This window comes from Sus scrofa, chromosome 3, assembly GCF_000003025.6.
Source record: "Sus scrofa isolate TJ Tabasco breed Duroc chromosome 3, Sscrofa11.1, whole genome shotgun sequence".
Lineage (NCBI taxonomy): Eukaryota > Metazoa > Chordata > Mammalia > Artiodactyla > Suidae > Sus > Sus scrofa.
The window spans coordinates 87,065,399-87,083,162 of record NC_010445.4 but is presented as its reverse complement, the minus strand read 5'-3'; the positions used below and the strand labels follow the sequence as shown (position 1 = coordinate 87,083,162).

The 17,764-nt window shown below is 37.4% G+C and overlaps 1 protein-coding gene and 1 long non-coding RNA gene across 4 annotated transcripts in view; both read left to right on the top strand.

Moving 5' to 3' along the window:
- ACYP2 (acylphosphatase 2) overlaps positions 1 to 17,764 on the top strand; it is a 285,742-nt gene that overhangs the window by 148,214 nt on the left and 119,764 nt on the right. The gene's annotated exons all lie outside the window — the stretch shown is intronic.
- Positions 13,014 to 17,764, top strand: part of LOC110260101 — a 36,029-nt gene continuing 31,278 nt past the window's right edge. The window contains exons 1-2 of the long non-coding RNA XR_002342959.1: positions 13,014 to 14,134; positions 15,828 to 15,938. This is a non-coding gene — a long non-coding RNA (uncharacterized LOC110260101). The remainder of the gene's footprint in view (positions 14,135 to 15,827; positions 15,939 to 17,764) is intronic.

Sequence of the window (17,764 nt, the reverse complement as noted above, 5' to 3'; positions counted from 1 at the left end):
TTGGATTCATTTCTGCTGTGCCACAACTGGAACTCCAGGAGATTATATTGATTAATATTCTAATTCTAATCAATACTGTATTCCTAGAATAAACTTATATTAGTCATGATCAATTTTCCTTTTTATATATTGCTGGATATTGTTTGCTTACTTTTTTTTTTTTTGTCTTTTCTAGGGCTGCTCCCATGGCATATGGAGGTTCCCAGGCTAGGGGTCTAATCAGAATTGTAGTTGCTGGCCTACACCACAGCCACAGCAACACCAGATCCGAGCCATGTCTGTGACCTACACCACGGCTCACGGCAACGCTGGATCCTTAACCCACTGAGCAAGGCCAGGGATAGAATCCACAATCCTAGTTGGATTTGTTAACCACTGAGCCATGACAGGAACTCCTGTTTGCTTACATTTTTTTTTGGTAAATTTAATATAGTTACATTAATTTTTTTTCCCACTGTACAGCAAGGGGATCAAGTTATCCTTACATGTATACATTTTTTCCCCCACCCTTTGTTCTGTTGCAACATGAGTATCTAGACATAGTTCTCAATGCTACTCAGCAGGATCTCCTTGTAAATCTATTCTAAGTTGTGTCTGATAAGCTCAAGCTCCCGAACCCTCCCACTCCCTCCCTCTCCCGTCAGGCAGCCACAAGTCTATTTTACAAGTCCATGATTTTCTTTTCTGTGGAGATGTTCATTTGTGCTGGATATTAGATTCCAGTTATAAGTGATATCATATGGTATTTGTCTTTGTCTTTCTGGCTTATTTCACTCAGTATGAGATTCTCTAGTTCCATCCATGTTGCTGCAAATGGCATTATGTCATTTTTTTATGGCTGAGTAGTACTCCATTGTGTGTATATACCACATCTTCCGAATCCAATCATCTGTCGATGGACATTTGGGTTGTTTTCATGTCCTGGCTCTTGTGAATAGTGCTGCAATGAACATGCGGGTGCATGTGTCTCTTTTAAGTAGAGTTTTGTCCAAATAGATGCCCAAGAGTGGGATTGCGGGAGATTTTTCCATCTATGTTCATGTTAGAGACTGATTTGTAATTTTCCTTTCCTTATAATCTTTTGGTAGATTGTCAAAGTTATGTTAGTCTAGAATTTATGTAATTTTGGCATTGTTCCATAAGTAGTAGAATCTATCAGCGATTACTTTTGGGCCTGGAGTTTTCTTTGTGAAAATGTTTTATAATATAGATTCAAGTTATTTAGCAGTTATAAAACTATTTTCTTTTCCTTTTGTCCATGTTGGTAAGTTGTATTTTGTCAATTTTGTCCATATTTTCTAAAATTTCCAATTTGTTGATATAAAATCTTATCTTTTCAGTATTTCAATGTCTGTCGTGTTTTTCCCTTTAATTTCTGACATTAGTTGTCTGTGGTTTTTTTTTTTTTTTTTTTCTCCTTAGGCCTATATTAGTATTATTAATATTTAAAAGAACCAACCTCTGCCTTTTTTTTGATCCTTTCTGTATATGTTATTTTCTGTTTCATTAATTTTGTTGTTATAATTGTGCTACAATTATTTTCTTTCTTCAGTTTTCTTTGTAGTTTGCTGTTTTTGCTGTTCTTTTCTTAACTTCTTGAAATGGATGCTTAGTGAATTTATTTTTTAGCCTTTCTTTTTAAAATATATATTTTAAAGGGCATATTTTTTGTAAGCACTGTTTTAATTATATCTTATAAGTTTTTAATGTATAGTTAAAATTTTTTTCAAAATTATTTTCTAAATTTTAGTGTAATTTTCTTTGACCTATCAATTACATAGAAATATATTTATTAGTTTCTAAATATATCCCACTTTTCTAGGTATCTTTTTGTTGTTCATTTATACCTAAATACCTTATAGTCAGAGAACATCTTGTATATAATTTCAATCCTTTCAAGTTTTTTGGACTGTTTTTATGACCCAGTATATGATCATTTTTATGAAAGTTCTCTATGTTTTGCAAAGAATGTATATTCTGTAATCATTGGATATAATGTTTTATATATGTCCATTAAATCAATTTTGCTTGATCATATTGTCCAAAACCCTTATTGACTTTGTTTTTGACTTTTTGTCTGGTTATGATTATGGACTTGCTTCTTCTTTTGGTAGACCTGTCAATTTTTTGTTTATATAATTTGAGTCCATGTTATTTGGCACATGCAAATTTAGACTTATTGTATTCTCCTGGTGACTTAAGACTTTTATCACTGTAAAGAGTTTCTCTCTATCTTTAATAATGCCTTTTGCCTTAAAGTTACTTTTTCCGATATCAGTAGAGTTATACAAGCTTAATTTCTGAATGTGTTTGCATAGAATTTTTTTTCCATTTTTTTCATTGTTTCTTTCTCATTATATTTTGTGTGTCCATTGTAAATAGCATATAGTTGGGTTTTGTTTCTTTATGTAGTCATATAACCTTTGTTTTAAAATTAGACTATTTCATCCATTTATGTTTAATGAAATTACTGATTTATTTAGAATTAAATATCTTACTGTGTTCTTTCTACTAGTTTTTTTTTTTTTTTTTTTTTTTTTTTTTTTAATAGGGCTGCACCCACAGCTGTGGAAGTTCCCACGCTGGGGGTTGAATTGGAGCTATAGCTTCTGGCCTAGGCCATAGCCACAGTAACACAGAATCTGAGCTCTGTCTGTGACCTACACCACAGTTCATAGCAATGCAGATCCCTGACCCACTGAGCAAGGCCAGGGATCGAACCTGCATCCTCATAGATACTGATCGGATTTGTTTTCACTGCACTACAATAGAACTTTTCTTTTTGCTTTTATCAATTCTACATTCCATTTCCTCTCTCTCTCTCTTTTTTTTTTTTCGCTTTTTAGGGCTGCACCTGTGGCATATGGAGGTTCCCAGGCTAGGGGTCAAACTGGAGCTAGAGCTGCAGGCCTATGCCACAGCCACAGTAACAGCAGATCTGAGCTGTGTTTGTGATCTACACCACAGCTCACAGCAATGCCTGGTCCTTAACCCACTGAGCAAGGTCAGGAATCAAACCCACATCCTCATGGATACTAGTCAGATTCGTTTCCACTGTGCCACTATGGGAACTCACCATTTCCTCTTTCTAACCTTCATTTAAATTGACTTTTTTATTATTTACTTTTTTTTCCTTTATTGGTTTAGAAGTTATATATTCTTTTATTTCTTTTACTAGTGCTTTCCCTGGAGGTACCACATAAAACCATAACTGACCAAATTATATATATACATTTTTTCTTTTTAAAATAATTTTTATTTTTTTCCATTATAGTTGGTTTACAGTGTTCTGTCAATTTTTTACTACACAGCAAAGTGACCCATCACACATACATATATACATTCTTTTTCTCACATTATCCTCCATCATGCTCCATCACAACTGACAAGGTATAGTTCCCTGTGCTCTACCACAGGATCTCATTGATTATCTAGTCCAAATGCAATAGTTTGCATCTATTAACCCCAGATTCCCAGTCCACCCCACTCCCTCCCCCTCCCCTTTGGCAACCACAAGTCTGTTCTACAAGTCCATGAGTTTCTTTTCTGTGGAAAGGTTTATTTGTTCTATATATTAGATTCCAGATATAAGTGATATCATGTGGTACTTGTCTTTCTCTTTCTGACTTATTTCACTCAGTATGAGAGTCTCTAGTTCCATCCATGTTGCTGCAAATGGAATTATTTTGTTCTTTTTTATGTCTGAGTAGTATTCCATTGTGTATATATACCACATCTTCCTAATCCAATCATCTGTTGATGGACATTTGGGTTGTTTCCATGTCTTGGCTATTGTGAATAGTGCTGCAGTGAACATTCGGGTGCATGTGTCTTTTTTAAGGAAAGTTTTGTCTGGATATATTCCCAAATTTTATATTAATTTATGCCTTTATTCTCTTTGCCAACAATGCAAGATCTATAGCACCCTTTAAATCCATTTATCTTTCTATTTACTTAGATGCTATTGTGATGTGTTTTAATTATCTATTTTAAAGCTCATAAGTGATTATTTTTAAAAGTCACTATTTTTGGGGTTTTCCATATACTTACCATTTTTGTTGTTCTTTTTTTCTTCCTAAATTCTCTGGGCTTCTGTGTAGGAATATTTCCATTCTGCCAAAAGACTATCCTTTAGTATTTTCTTTAATTTGGGCCTCCTGGTGATATGCTACCTCAGGTTTTTTGTTTTTTGTTTTTGGTCTTGATGTGCTTTTATTTTAGCTTCATTCTTGAAAAATATCTTTGCTGTGAGTAGAATTCTAACATGCCACTTTTTTTTTTTTCAGTTCTTTGTGGATACCATTACAGTATTCTGGCATTCATTGTTTTGTTGTGAAGTTGGTTTTACACTTTGCTTCTTTAAGGTGACTTAGCTGCATTTAAGATAGTAACAATGGTAAAATTGCCAGTTTACAATTTGCAATAATAAATATAACATTAAGCCTGTCCATTGGTTTAGATGATTTTTTCTAGAAATATTTAGTTCTCTAGGTACAGATGCAGAGAAGGCAGGAAGTAGGGCTCATCCAGCAATGGTTGTTGCCAGCTACAAAGAGCAGAAGTAAGAGAGCAGGGACTTAAGGGTATTTACATGGGTGTAAATAGAATGATGAATCTTGGAATCTAGTTTGTACAAGAAGGTAAATGAACTTGGAGGAAAATGATAGGCAGGGAGAAATGGTTGCCTTATTTGATTTTATATCTAAGGATTTTAATAGCTGTCAATACTGTTTTGTTGCACAATGCAGTCCTAGAATCAGTGGAGTCAATGCCTAGAAGAAGGGATGGAATAGGAGGTGTGAAACATTCCTGACGTTGCCTTACTCACTGTGAGCGATGGTCCAGTGTAGATGGGCTCTTTCACTGAATTTTTTCTTTCTATGTCCAGTGGTTCTATAGCTGGATTTCATCTGAGCATGGCTAAGTGGAAATTCCTCCAGGGTCTGAAAGATTATTGAAGCTTTGAACATTTTTGTGCTGTCATGATTTTCTTCTTTTTTCTTCCTTTAATTATGGGATGTTCAAACATACAGGACAGTGAACCAACCTCACGTGTCTATTATCCAGTTTCATAACAGTGTTTGTCATTGTTTCACATATTGCTCCAACTTTTGTTTTTGTTAGAGTATTCCATGCAAATTTCCTACATCATATTATTTGCTTGCAAGTTATGATGAACTATATGAAACAGCCAATGTTTGACAGATTTTGAGCTACAAAACAGCAATTTCATATAGTTCAATCTAATGCTTTACTATTTTTCTCTAAAAGAAACTCTATGTACCTATCAATCTATTTTTGTAACCCTCACAGAAGATTTACCTCCAAATGTCAAAGTGCATCTGATAACCTATCACATACTTTTCCCTGGAAGCTTCTCTTCCTCCCAGTCTAGGTCTGGGTCTGCTGCACAGCTGTCATTCTGGTGGTCCCCTCCCCCTTTCCTGGAGCAGGCTTCTATTTCCTCAGTTAGGTGTTTTCCTTTCCTTGATTTGGTTCCTTGCTTTGTGAAACATAATTCTCCATAAACTTCCCCCCAAAAGGTGCATAAAGGACAAAAAGTTTGTATTCTTGCCTACCTTCATCTGCCCTCAGATTTGATTGATTGTTGAAATTAAAAAATTCTATGCCCCAAATCATCTTCCACTCAGAACTCTGAAGGCACAGTTCCATGACTTGTCTTGCTGTTGAGAGAGTTGATATCATTCTCATACTAAGAACTGGGAACTACATAAGTTTATTCTCAGAAATCTTTTTAGATGTTCAGTTTATCCCTCTTTTTCTGCACTTTCTTTCATACATTATTTATTTATTTTTTGCTTTTTGCTTTTTAGGGCCACACCTGTGGCTAATGCAGGTTCCCAGGCTAGGGATCAAATTGGAGCTACAGCTGCTAGCCTAAGCCACAGCCATAGCAACTCAGGATCCCAGCTGAGTCTGTGACCTACACCACAGCTCACAGCAATTCCAGATCCTTAACTCACGGAGCAAGGCCAGGGATCCAACTCACAACCTCATGGTTCCTAATTGGATTCTTTTTCACTGTGCCATGACGGGAACTCCCATGAATGTTTTAATTTCACTTTAAATGTAGGCTCTTGGAGGAGTAGAATTAATTATTTTCCTTTGAAAATTTCTTTCCCTTTTTCTTCTTGAAATTTCCATATGGCCCTGATCCTCTAATTTTCAACTTTTCTCACCTTGTCTCCAAATTTTATTTTCTGGGAAATGGTTTCAATTTAATTTTCCAACTTTCCTATCAATTTTGTTTGTTTGTGCTGTGATATTTTGATTGTTTCTACTTCATACCACATTGTTCTTTTTTTTTTTTCATATTCCTCTGAGGATAGTGTGTGTTTTTCTGTTTTCAGTTTTCTTCTCCTTTTTGCATTGTTTGTGTTTCCTCTAAGTTTCTTTTCTTTTCTTTTTACCCTTGCCTTTCCTTTTTCCCCCGTTTGTTGGTTTTGCTTCTTTTTTCATACTCAGGTTTTCCCTGCCATCATATTTTCACTGACTTACTCTTACTCTTAAATATGAACAGGCAGCCAAGCCTAAACAGACTTTTGAAGAACTTTTCTAATATGTAATTGTAGACTTGTTAGCTTGAGGAATGGTAGTGACTGGTGGAGAGCTGTTTTTGGTTTGTTTGTTTGGGAACTCCAAAGGCTAAATCCATAGGTCTTGTCTTCTGAAGTCCTTTGTGCCTCCAAATCCTATGCCTGCTGTGAATTCCATGAGGTGAGCTGACTTGCTTCTCATTGTTTTTGCTTCTGCAAGCACTTGGGCTGTAGCATCCTTTTTTTTTTTTTTTTTTTTTTTTTTTTTTTCTATATAGGTACTTTTCCATCTACTTTCCCTCTAATTTGTTGAACTCTCTTGTTCAGATTATAGTATTACATCCAGTAGGACTGTTTTCAGCTGCAAGTTAGTAGGAAAACATGCTACAAATGGGTATAACAAATAGGAGTTCATTTTTCTCAGTAACAAGAAGTCTAGAGGTAGATGATTACTGGCTTTTGTTCAGTAGCTCAGTAACATGAGGGCCAATGTCTGTGATTCTGTCAGTCTTTCTTTCAAGGTGAAAAAGTGAAAAGCGCAGCTGCACATAATATCTGCTGTTAAATCAGGAAGAAAGCAAGAAGGGATAAGGGTTGTGTTGCTTTTCCTGAACTTCCCCAATGGACATTTCCTTATATTTCATTGGCTCGTGTAGGATCATGTAGTTACTCCTTGCTGCAAAGAAGGCTGAGAAACTGGTTTGACATACTGATGGTCCTGAACAAAATTAGTGCTCTCTTGCCCTAGATGAAGGGGGGAGGGGAATGGGTGCTAGTAGTTAATGATATCTGTTACATCTTTCATATTTTGATGCTATCATTTTAATGAGGTTTCAGGTAAAAGGAAATGAATATGCCATGCTTAACTGCACTGTGAAGATTGAGAAAAATCCATGTGAAGCACTTAGCACAGTGCATGGCACATAAGGAGTATTAAGTAAATGTTCCTTATCATTGCATCAGCCATGGTGTTCCATCTTTGCCCATATTGTTTTAGTGGCAGTTGGGCTGTCCAGGTGGATGTGTCACTAACATCTTAGCCATATGGGTCATCCCTGCAGAGAAACTGGGCCAGAGAAACAAATTTTGTTGTCATCAGTGTGCAGGTAGTGTTTGAATTCATATGCATGGATGAGATTACCCAGGGGAAGCTTTTGTGATGACAAGCAAGCAGGAAGCAGACACCAGAGAGTGTAATTCAAGCTTAACAAACAATATAAATTGTGTTGTCACTACAAATAAAAATATTTATACTTTAAAGAATGGATTTATCCCTCTAGCATCTACTATGTGCAAAGTACTGTACTGAATTATCAAAAAAATTAAACCTACAGTAAGTTACGGAAATGGGTTGTAAAGTCAGGCCAAATGTGGTGCATTTATAGCTATATAAATATGGTCTAATTTTCTTCTAGTTACTAGAAAATTTTTTTCACAATGCTGTGACAGGAAGTCATGGAAATTAGCGCTAATTTATCTTTAAAAACACAGATGTGGCTTCTTCCCAAGTTATTAAAATGTGGAATATGACAAGGACCATCACAGAGGAGCCTGGCTATCACTGTAGCAGCTCTGTTCTTGCTAACAAGCCAGAAGCATCCAAGGACACACTGCAGATGTGTGTTTTCTTCCCCTTCTATGTTTCATTTTATCAGAAAAAAACGATGGTTTTCTTTTGTAAATCACATAATGCGATTCCAATTGTAGAAGTAAGTTCTGCCAACACTTTTTGATGTGTAGGAATCATTCTGAATTTATTATTTTGTGAAGCCTACTTTTTTTTCCCCAAATTAAACAAAATATTTTCTATTTCTTGGTAATTTAAAATTAACATATAGAGTTATGACACTGGGCATAAACTTTTGACTATATCTATACAAAATGTATTTTTTCTTAAAGATTAAATGATAATTTTGTTGAAATAAGCCCAGAAAAAAATAAAAACATTTGTATTTGGAGTTAGTGAGCCAAATTCTAAAATTAAAATTCCATCTTGATTACTACATATTTTGAAAACCACATGTCATGTATCTGTACTCTGCACTTCAAAGGTAGTTAATGAACTGGAGTATGTGTACAACAGGATGATCGACTGGTCACAGGGTCTGGAAAACTGTGTCATAATAGGAGGGATGCTTGAAGACGCTGGGGATATTTAGGCTGGAGAAAGTTCTACTTGAGGGAATCCTGAAAGTTAAGTATCTGAAGGGCCGATGGCAAAGGATAGATGTTCTCTGTTATTTCAGAAGGCAATATTTTGTTTATAGTAATGGATGAATATGCTTCTTTCAGTTTTCCCTGACAAAGAACTTTCCCGCAAAGGTGCCCAATGTATCTAATGGAATTTTATCAATACTAGGAAGGAGTCTCTATCAGGGGTCGGCATATGATGGCTTTCTGCCCAGATCTGGCCTACTTCCTGTTTTGTAAATAAAGATTCCTTGGGGCACAGCCCTGCCCATGCTGCTGCTTTTGTGCTGCAGTGTCAGAGATGAGCACTTGCAACAGATCAGATGGGCACAAAACCTTAAGTGTTTACTGTCTTGCCTTTTAAAGAAAAAAAGTTTTCAGAGTCCTGGTGTAGATAACAGTCAAGTCAAGGGTGTTTAGAAAATCTAACTCACTGGGTAGTAAGTTAGGATAGGTGACCTCACAGGCCCTGTCCAACTAGGATTCTGTACTTCTATACAGAGTTGACAATATATATATACTTAAAGTATGTTCATAGTTTGAGCCAAAAGTAGAATAGAATCAATATAGTTGTATTTATCTCTTCCACAGATAGTATTTGTATGAAATGTGATTTTTTTTTTTTTTTTTTTTTTTTTTGGCTGCGCCTATGGCATGTGGAAGTTCCCAGGCCAGGGACTAAATCTGTGCCATAGCAGCAACCAGATCCACAGCAGTAACCAGATTCACAGCAGTGACAATACCAGATCCTCAACCTGCTGCACAGAGAACTCCTAAAATGTGAATTTTTTTTATTTTTTTGAATTTTTTATGGCCGCATGTGTACCATATGGAAGTTCCCAGGCTAGGAGTCAAATTGGAGTTGCAGCTGCCGGCCTATACCATAACCACAGCTGCACTGGATCCTTAACCCACTGAGCAAGGCCAGGGATTGAACCCGCATCCTTATGGAGACTAGTCAGATTCATTACCCCTGAGCCATGGGAACTCCTGAAATGTGAAATTTTAACAGCATTTTGCTTTAACTATGAGATGCAATTGTTTGAAATTTCCAGGTGTTACAGTGGTGGATTGGAATGAAGCAATGGATTTCTTGAATAACTAGGTAGTGTCAGACTCAAAAATTTTTCAATATTTATAAAAATAACTTTTCTCTGACAGACCATTAGGCTTGCTCGTTTTTCCTTTTTCATCTGAGAATCTCAAAGCACTTGGCTAATATTTTTCCACCTTATTCGTCAAAGTCCTTACACAGTTAGATAGGGTTATTAGGAAAGTTCCATTGGATGTTCTATTTGTGTGTGTGTGTGTGTGTGTGTGTGTGTGTGTGTTTCCCAATAGATGTTCTATTGAAATATAGAAGACTTGGACATTTTTTAGGAGAACAAAACTTCATTAAGGAGGTGTAATTTTGGAAAAAAATTATAGTATAACTTAATTGATATAAATTACTGTAATGGAAAACTAGAAACATGAAAAATATCCACAGTAGAGTCAGAGTTCTAATATCAGGTTTTAGACCTCAAGTACTAAGTCATTTATTTTCTTTTGGAATATAAATCTTTATTAAAATTACTTAAATGCATGGCTTTTGCTTTAAAGTTACATTTTAATATGTGAATTTAGATAATCACATCTGATTAAATGTGTATAATGAAACATTAATTTTTAAAGAATTAATAGACTTTGTTTTTTAGTGAAGTTTTAGATTTATAGGAACATTGAGCAGAAAGTACAAAGAGTTCCCATGGATCTCTCTACCCCACCCACTTCCTCTAATATTAACTTCTTGCATTAATATGACACATTTGCTGCAATTGATGAGCCAATATTGATACACTATTTTTAACTAAAGCTTGTAGTTTACATTGGGTTTCCTTCTTTGTGTTGTATATTCTGTGGGTTTTGATAAATATATATAATTACTTCTATTCGTCATCAGTGTCATACAGAATAATAATTTCATTGCCCCCCCCAAACCTCCTATGCTCCATATATCCATCCCCCCCGCCCCCATCCCTAGCAACTACTAGTGTTTTTGCTGTCGCCATAGTTTTGCCTTTTTTGGAATGTAATAGAGCTGGAATCATACAGTATATAGCCTTTTCAGATAGGCTTCTTTCATTTAGAAATATGTCTTTACAATTCCTCCATGTCTTTTTATGACTTGATAGTTCATTTGTGTGTGTATGTGATTTTGGAATTCATTTCAAAAAAAACAGATTTTGGTTAGATGATGATTGTATAGCTTTAATTTAAAAAGTTATAGGAACTTTTACTTTTTTAACATTTCTTTTTTAAAAAAAAGACTTTGCTAATTTTAAAGCAATTTTAGGCTTACAATAAAATTGAGAGGAAGGTGTAGAGATTTCCCTGCTCCATGCGTACATAGCCTCTCACATAATCAACATCACTCACCAGAGTGATATATTTTTTACCAAGGACAAAAACCTACACTGATATATCACAATCACCTAAAGTCCATAGTTTACCTTCGAGTTCACTCTTGGTGTTGTACAGTCTCTGGGTTTGGCTCATTTCTTTTTATTGCTGAATAATAGTCCATTGTATGGATATATTGCAGTTAGTTTATCCATTCACTTGTTGAAGGACATCTTGATTGCTTCCAAGTTTTGGCAGTTATCAGACTACTTCATTAAAAAAAAATTGAGACTGTAAGTAAAATATACTTTTTAGTATTTATTTTATGTGTTTTAATCTACAGTATAAAACAGTGAGCATAATATATTTTTGAAAATTATATCTCAAATTTCCAAAAGCTTGAAAACTATTTCAGTCACCTCTCTATGAAATAAATGTGATATATATATATTTTTTAATTTGCAAAAGGTTTACCTGGTTGTTCGAAAAATTTAAATGATACAGAATTACATGGAGTAAGAGATGTAAGCCCCGCCATCCTCCACATTTTTTCCTATGTGTGTAAAAGCATATGTATGTGTTAAAAATACATATAGTATAATTCTCTTATTGTAAAAAAAAACCCCTCAACTATATATACTCATAAATGAAAAAGGCATACTCATTTATGTCTATCATTTGTAAATAATCATGGTACACATATTGTTATGCAACTTTTAAACATTTTGCTGTACTGTATATTGTCAATGTCTTTTCATGGCAGTAAATGTTCTTTTAAATCACTGCAGAGTATTCCATTATAGGGGTAAATCATAATTTATTTAATCATTCTTCTGTTATTGACCATTCAAGTTTTGCTGTCACGCATCTTGTTACAGGAGTTTTCGAGTACATGTGTATATGTACATCTTTTTCATTTATTCTACACTTATTTGGTACCTATTCTGTGTGCCAGGCACAGTCCAGGTGCTAGGATTCAGCAGTGAGCCAAAGATAAAGTTCAGTTTCAGGTGTGAGGATCCCCATGACAAACACCAAATACTGGGTATTTTCAAATAGTGGTAAATGGCGGTGAAGGGAATGGTGGTCTTCTTTAGGTGGGATGGTCAGGGAAGGGCTTTCCAGGGAGGTGACATCTGAGCTGAGAGCTGCATGGTGAAGAAGAGGCTGCCAGTGCATTGAGTCTGGTCAGAGGCAACAGCATGAAGGGTGGGGCGCAGGCAATAACAGTGCGTGTGCGCAGGGAACCCCAAAAACAACCAACTGAAATCGGTGGACTTTATTATGACCAGGTGCTGGCAATTCAAACAATTAAAATACTGCTCCCCGCTGCCCTCCCCCACCACAACCCTGACATTAAATGTGTGTTTTGCCTAATGTTTTTGAAGTGTTAATTCCTGGACATGAGTTAAAGGCTATGTGCATTTTAAATTTAAACTTGGTGATTCATTTTTACTTATAAAATTTATGAAATATTTTTCAAATAAATGCTGAGTAAAATAAGGACTCATGGATGAGGAAGTTTTGTTCTCTAATTTGTAAGTGAACAGTTGTACCGATTTAGGTAATTTAAGCAAATGAAGTTAATTATAAAAACTTAAGAAATGGAAATGAAATAAAATCACTCATGATCCTGGTGCTTAAAAACAAATATGGATAATATTTCAGTGCATGATAGAACCTTCCGTCTCTCTCTTTTGCTGGGATGCTAACATCAAGCTCCTGATTTTGTTTGTTTTTGGCTTTTTAGGGCTGCACTCGCGGCATATGGAAGTTCCCAGGCTAGGGGTTGAATCCGAACTGTAGCCTCTGGCCTAAGCCACAGCCACAGCAACGTGGGATCCGAGCCATGTCTGCAACCTATACCATAGCTCATGGTAATGCTGGATCCTTAATCCACTCAGCGAGGCCAGGGTTTGAACCCACATTCTCATGGATCCTATTCGGGGTCATTAACCACTGAGCCACGAAGGGAACTCTTCCTTTCCTACTTAAAAATCAAGAAATTGTAGAAGTGAAAATCTCATCAAAGTTCATGTCATGTTTTAACCCCAGTACAGTTCTAATGCAGCAAGCATCTCATCTGGTTGTGTAAAGATGGCATACTGGGTGGGTGGTGGGGTTCAACTGTATAACTGAGCCTCAAAGAGTTATAAATTAGTCCCCTTATTTGAGATAATTTTTCAGAGTTAAAATAGTCTATTATGATCGCTTTTTCTTTCGGCAAGTATTTAGTAGGTATCTTTCCACATCCCTCTGCTTGCTTCTGGGGGTACTAAGATGGTTAGAGGTGTTGTGAAAAGTTCAAAAAGTCTAACTAGGGGAAAAGAGGCAAACAGGTGAATTCTGCACAGGATGGAATGTTCATAGGAGCCTGGGAGTGGGCAGCAGTGTGTGCAGGTACAGGGTGTTCCCTCCTTTCTTGGGAAGCAGGCCAGGTCTTGCATCTCTTTCTGGCCTTTTTTGCCACTTGCTGTCTTTCATTCCCCTCACTGCACATGCTCTTCCTTTCTTAGGACTTTTGAGGAAGCTCCCCTCTGCGTATTGTATCTCCAGACCTCACTGATTACTCCCTACTTACACTGTTATACCCTCTCACCACATGCTCTGCTTCATCTAGTCACTTCGCACAGCTGCCATGAAGGATTACTTGCTTACTGTGCCCCACCTCTGCTTGAGAAAATGCTTTCAGCTGTAAGCAATGGTGGCTCAAACAAATGGGGGTGGGTTTGTTTTTCTCATATATAAAGGGGCCTGGAGGTCAGCGGATGTATTCGGCTAGCTGCTCGACGTTGCAGTCTGGGTCTGTGGGATTTCTTGTCCTCTCGTGGTTGTAAAAGACTCTTTCAGCTTCCAGCATTATAGCCACACCCACAGCTAGAGGAAGGGATGGCTCTAGGTCTGTCTGGAAAGCAAACTTTCCCAGAAGGCTGCAGCACACTCTCCTGGCTGGGCTGTTGGTCACCTCTAGCTGTGATGAGCTTTTCCAGACACTGGTGAGGAAGGTGAGTATTTGGTGTTCTTTTAGGAGATGTAGGTGTTGTCACTGAGGTTCAGGAACAAAATGTTTACTCTGCTCATAAGTCCTAGAGATGGAAGGCTTGGCAAGCTGTGCAGGGTCACAGGGACAACACCAGGGTAGGTGGAAGGAAGCGAGGGAAAGGTTTAGCCCAGAGCCTTTGTTGGGGTGTCTATGGGGCAGGCAAAGCAGGGCAGGTGAGCAGTTTAGGATTGGCTAGAATGACTGGCTAGCATGGAGGGCTTTTGACTGTGGGATGATCTAGCTGCCTGGCATCTGGCCCAGCGATATTTGAGGGAGAGGACTACTGCCTTCTGAGAGGCATGGGTCCCATGGAGGAGGCAGGCCTCTGAACTGGTTAGGTTGCATGGTCAGGGCTGAGCCCTTTTCTATCTCTAAGATCTGGTAAGCCCCAAAGAGGGGAAGTCTTTCCTGTTAGAAAGGTTTTTTAAGATGTCAAAACCTCAGATTTCCCATCATGGCTCAGCTATAATGAACCCCCATGAGGATGTGGGTTCGACCCCTGGCCCCACTCAGTGGGTTCAGGATCTGGGATTGCGGTGAGCTGTGGAACAGGCCACAGACACGACTTGGATCCTGCATTGCTGTGGCTGTAGTGTAGGCCAGTGGTCTCAGCTCTTATTTGACCCCTAGCCTGGGAACTTCCACATGCTGCAGGTGTGGCCCTAGAAAAAGTCAAAACCTCATAATATATAGAAAAATAAAGAATATGTATGATACAGTGGGGGAGAAGGTGGGGAATGGTGTTGGGTTCACTGATCCACAATGCCTCCCACACATCTCACGACTCCTTAAGGGAAGAGTTTGTTCTCTGGCTTAAATTCCCAGCGTCTAGCACAGTTCCTAGCGTACAGAGTGGACAGTGACGTTTATGTCAGAGAAGGTGTAATAAGGACATCCCAGAAGAAGGGGATATCCAGTACAAAGGCACCGAGCTGGAAGAGCTTTCATTGTGTGGGTAAAAGTGACTGGAGCACGGGCAAATGACAGCGGCTCTTGAAAACTGACACTGGAAAGAAAGTTTGGGGTTGAACTCGGAAAAGCCTGTTGGTTGATCATGTTAGTTGGTCTTGTCTTCTGTCAGCCTTGGGGAGTCACTGGAAAGTTTCAGGCCAGGGAATAGCACAGGATTTGTGGGTTAGGATGTTAACTGTGCTGGTGGTGTGGGCTAAGGGGAACAGTGCTTGGAATCCAGGAGGCCAACTGACAATATCATACTACGGTTTGATAAAGTAGAGGAAACATAATCTGGGGAATTCAGAAAATCCAGTTTTGAGGTCACCGTCTAGAACAGTGATCGTCAATGTATGACCCTGCATTAGTAGCATCATCGTCATTGGCAACTGGTTGGAAATGCAAATACTTGGCCCCCTACAGAATTAGAAGCCCTGGGGGTGAATCCAGCAGGTGTTTAACAAGCATTCCAGGTGACTCTGAAGTACCTAAAGCTCCTAAAGAGACTCTAACTAGAGTAATAGACATGGGGGTGAGGGGTGGAAGAGAGCCTGGTGAGCCTCGGATCGAAAGCTGCCAATCTGCGTATTAGAATCACCTGGGGAGCTTTTGCAACTGTATTGGGTTGGGCCCCATAGTAGAACAAATAAATCAGAATCTGTGGGGGTGGGACTCAGGCATCAGTTGCTTTCTATTGCTCCCAGGTGATTCCAGTGCACAATCAGGGCTGAGAACCACTGATGTCGTTTAACTCTCATAGATGAGAAAACTCAGAGCTGGCAGGTGAGTTGCTCAACGTCATATAGCAAGTTCAGGTAAGAATCCATTTTTTAAGTTGTCTTTCCCATGGTGCTCTAAACACTATCCCAACATTAATAGTTTGCTTTAAGAGAATGGCTTCTAAATCAAATATAATTGCCAAGTTTTTGGAAGAAAAATACCATTATTAAAAACCAATTATTTTTAAAAACTCAGTTCTTCTTTAGTTAAGTGTGAAATAACTGTTACCTTTTTATAAAGATGTCATAAAAGCAGATATTTTCGACATCAACAAGAGCATAAATAAGACATGGGTAAATAGTGCTTTGTTATGTGGATGTGTTTTAAGAAATAACACTTTTTTCAAACTCTAGGTGGAGCTCTTTGGTTTATACCTGCACATATTTATAATTTTGAGAGTTTTAGTTTTTAAAAAGGAGCTGAGATTGTTTTAAAAATTAAAAAAAAAAATTCTCAACATTGCTCTGCTCTCCTTGTCTTCTGGTTTTAGAGCCATATAGATAAAAACTCATATTTTTGTATGACTGCTTGGCCAAAAGAATACAAATCCAGGCCTCAGAGTCATTTTCAGATCCATCTACCTGTATTGTTCTTTCACAGCCCTTAATGGGATATGTTTCCTATGGTTTTTATTTCTGATAAGTCTCAGTGTCGAAATAGGCTTTTTATAAGATGGGTTTTCTTTTCTGAATAATGTCAGTATGTCAGGAAAAACCTTGTGGATAACATAGTTGTTGCTATAGTAATTTGTTCAACTATTTTTATTCTGTTGTGTAGAAGGAATGTTACCTTCCTGTAACATAAGTGAAACATTTTACTGCCGCTTTTTCTCTTCTTTGCTGTCTTGGTATTTGTCCTTCTACTGAGAGTGTACCTGAAGAAAATTCCCAGAATGTATAACATGTTATTTTTAGGTGATGTGAGCCAGTGGTTGTGGTTCCTGGACCAGCATCACTGCCACTAGCATCACCTGGAAGTTGTTTAGAAATGCGGATTCCTTTTTAATTTTTTTTTTTTTTTTTACTGGAGTATAGTTGACTTACAATATTGTATTAGGTTCAGGTGCACAGCAAAGTGAACCAGTTATGCATGTACATATATCTATTCTTTTTTCCCATATAGGTTATTAAACTACTGAGTAGATTTTCCTGTGTTGTAGAGTAGGTCTTTGTTAATTATCTATTTAATATACAGTAATTATTTCCATCCTCTCAATTTATCCCTCCCACTATGGTTTACCCTATGGTAACCATAAAGATTGCTTTTGAAATTTGTGAGTTTGCTCCTGTTTTATAAATAAGTTCTTTTGCATTAAATTAGATTCTGCATATAAGGGATAGCATATGATATTTGTCTGATTTACTTAGTATGATAATCTCTAGGTCCATCCATATTGCTGTAAATGCCATTATTTAATTTTTTATGGCTGAATAATACTTCATTGTATATATGTATCACATCTTTATCCATTCCTCTGTTGATGGACATTAAGATTGCTTCCATGTCTTGGCTATTGTAAATAGTGCTGCAGTGAACATTGGGGTGGACGTATCTTTTCGAGTCATGGATTGCTGAATCATAGGGTGATTCTATATTTAGTTTTTTAAGGAACCCCCATACTGTTCTCCATAGTGGCTGTACCAATTGATAGTCCCACCAACAGTGTAGGAGGGTTCCCTTTTCTCCACATCCTCTCTAGCGTTTATTGTTTGTAAAATTTTGATGATGGCCATTCTGACTGGGGTGAGGTAATACCTCATCATAGTTGATTTGCACCAAATGCAGGTTCTTGGGTATCACCCCAGATCTACTGAACAAGAAACCCCGGGGGTGGGGTCCAGCAAGTGCTGGACCACTGGTG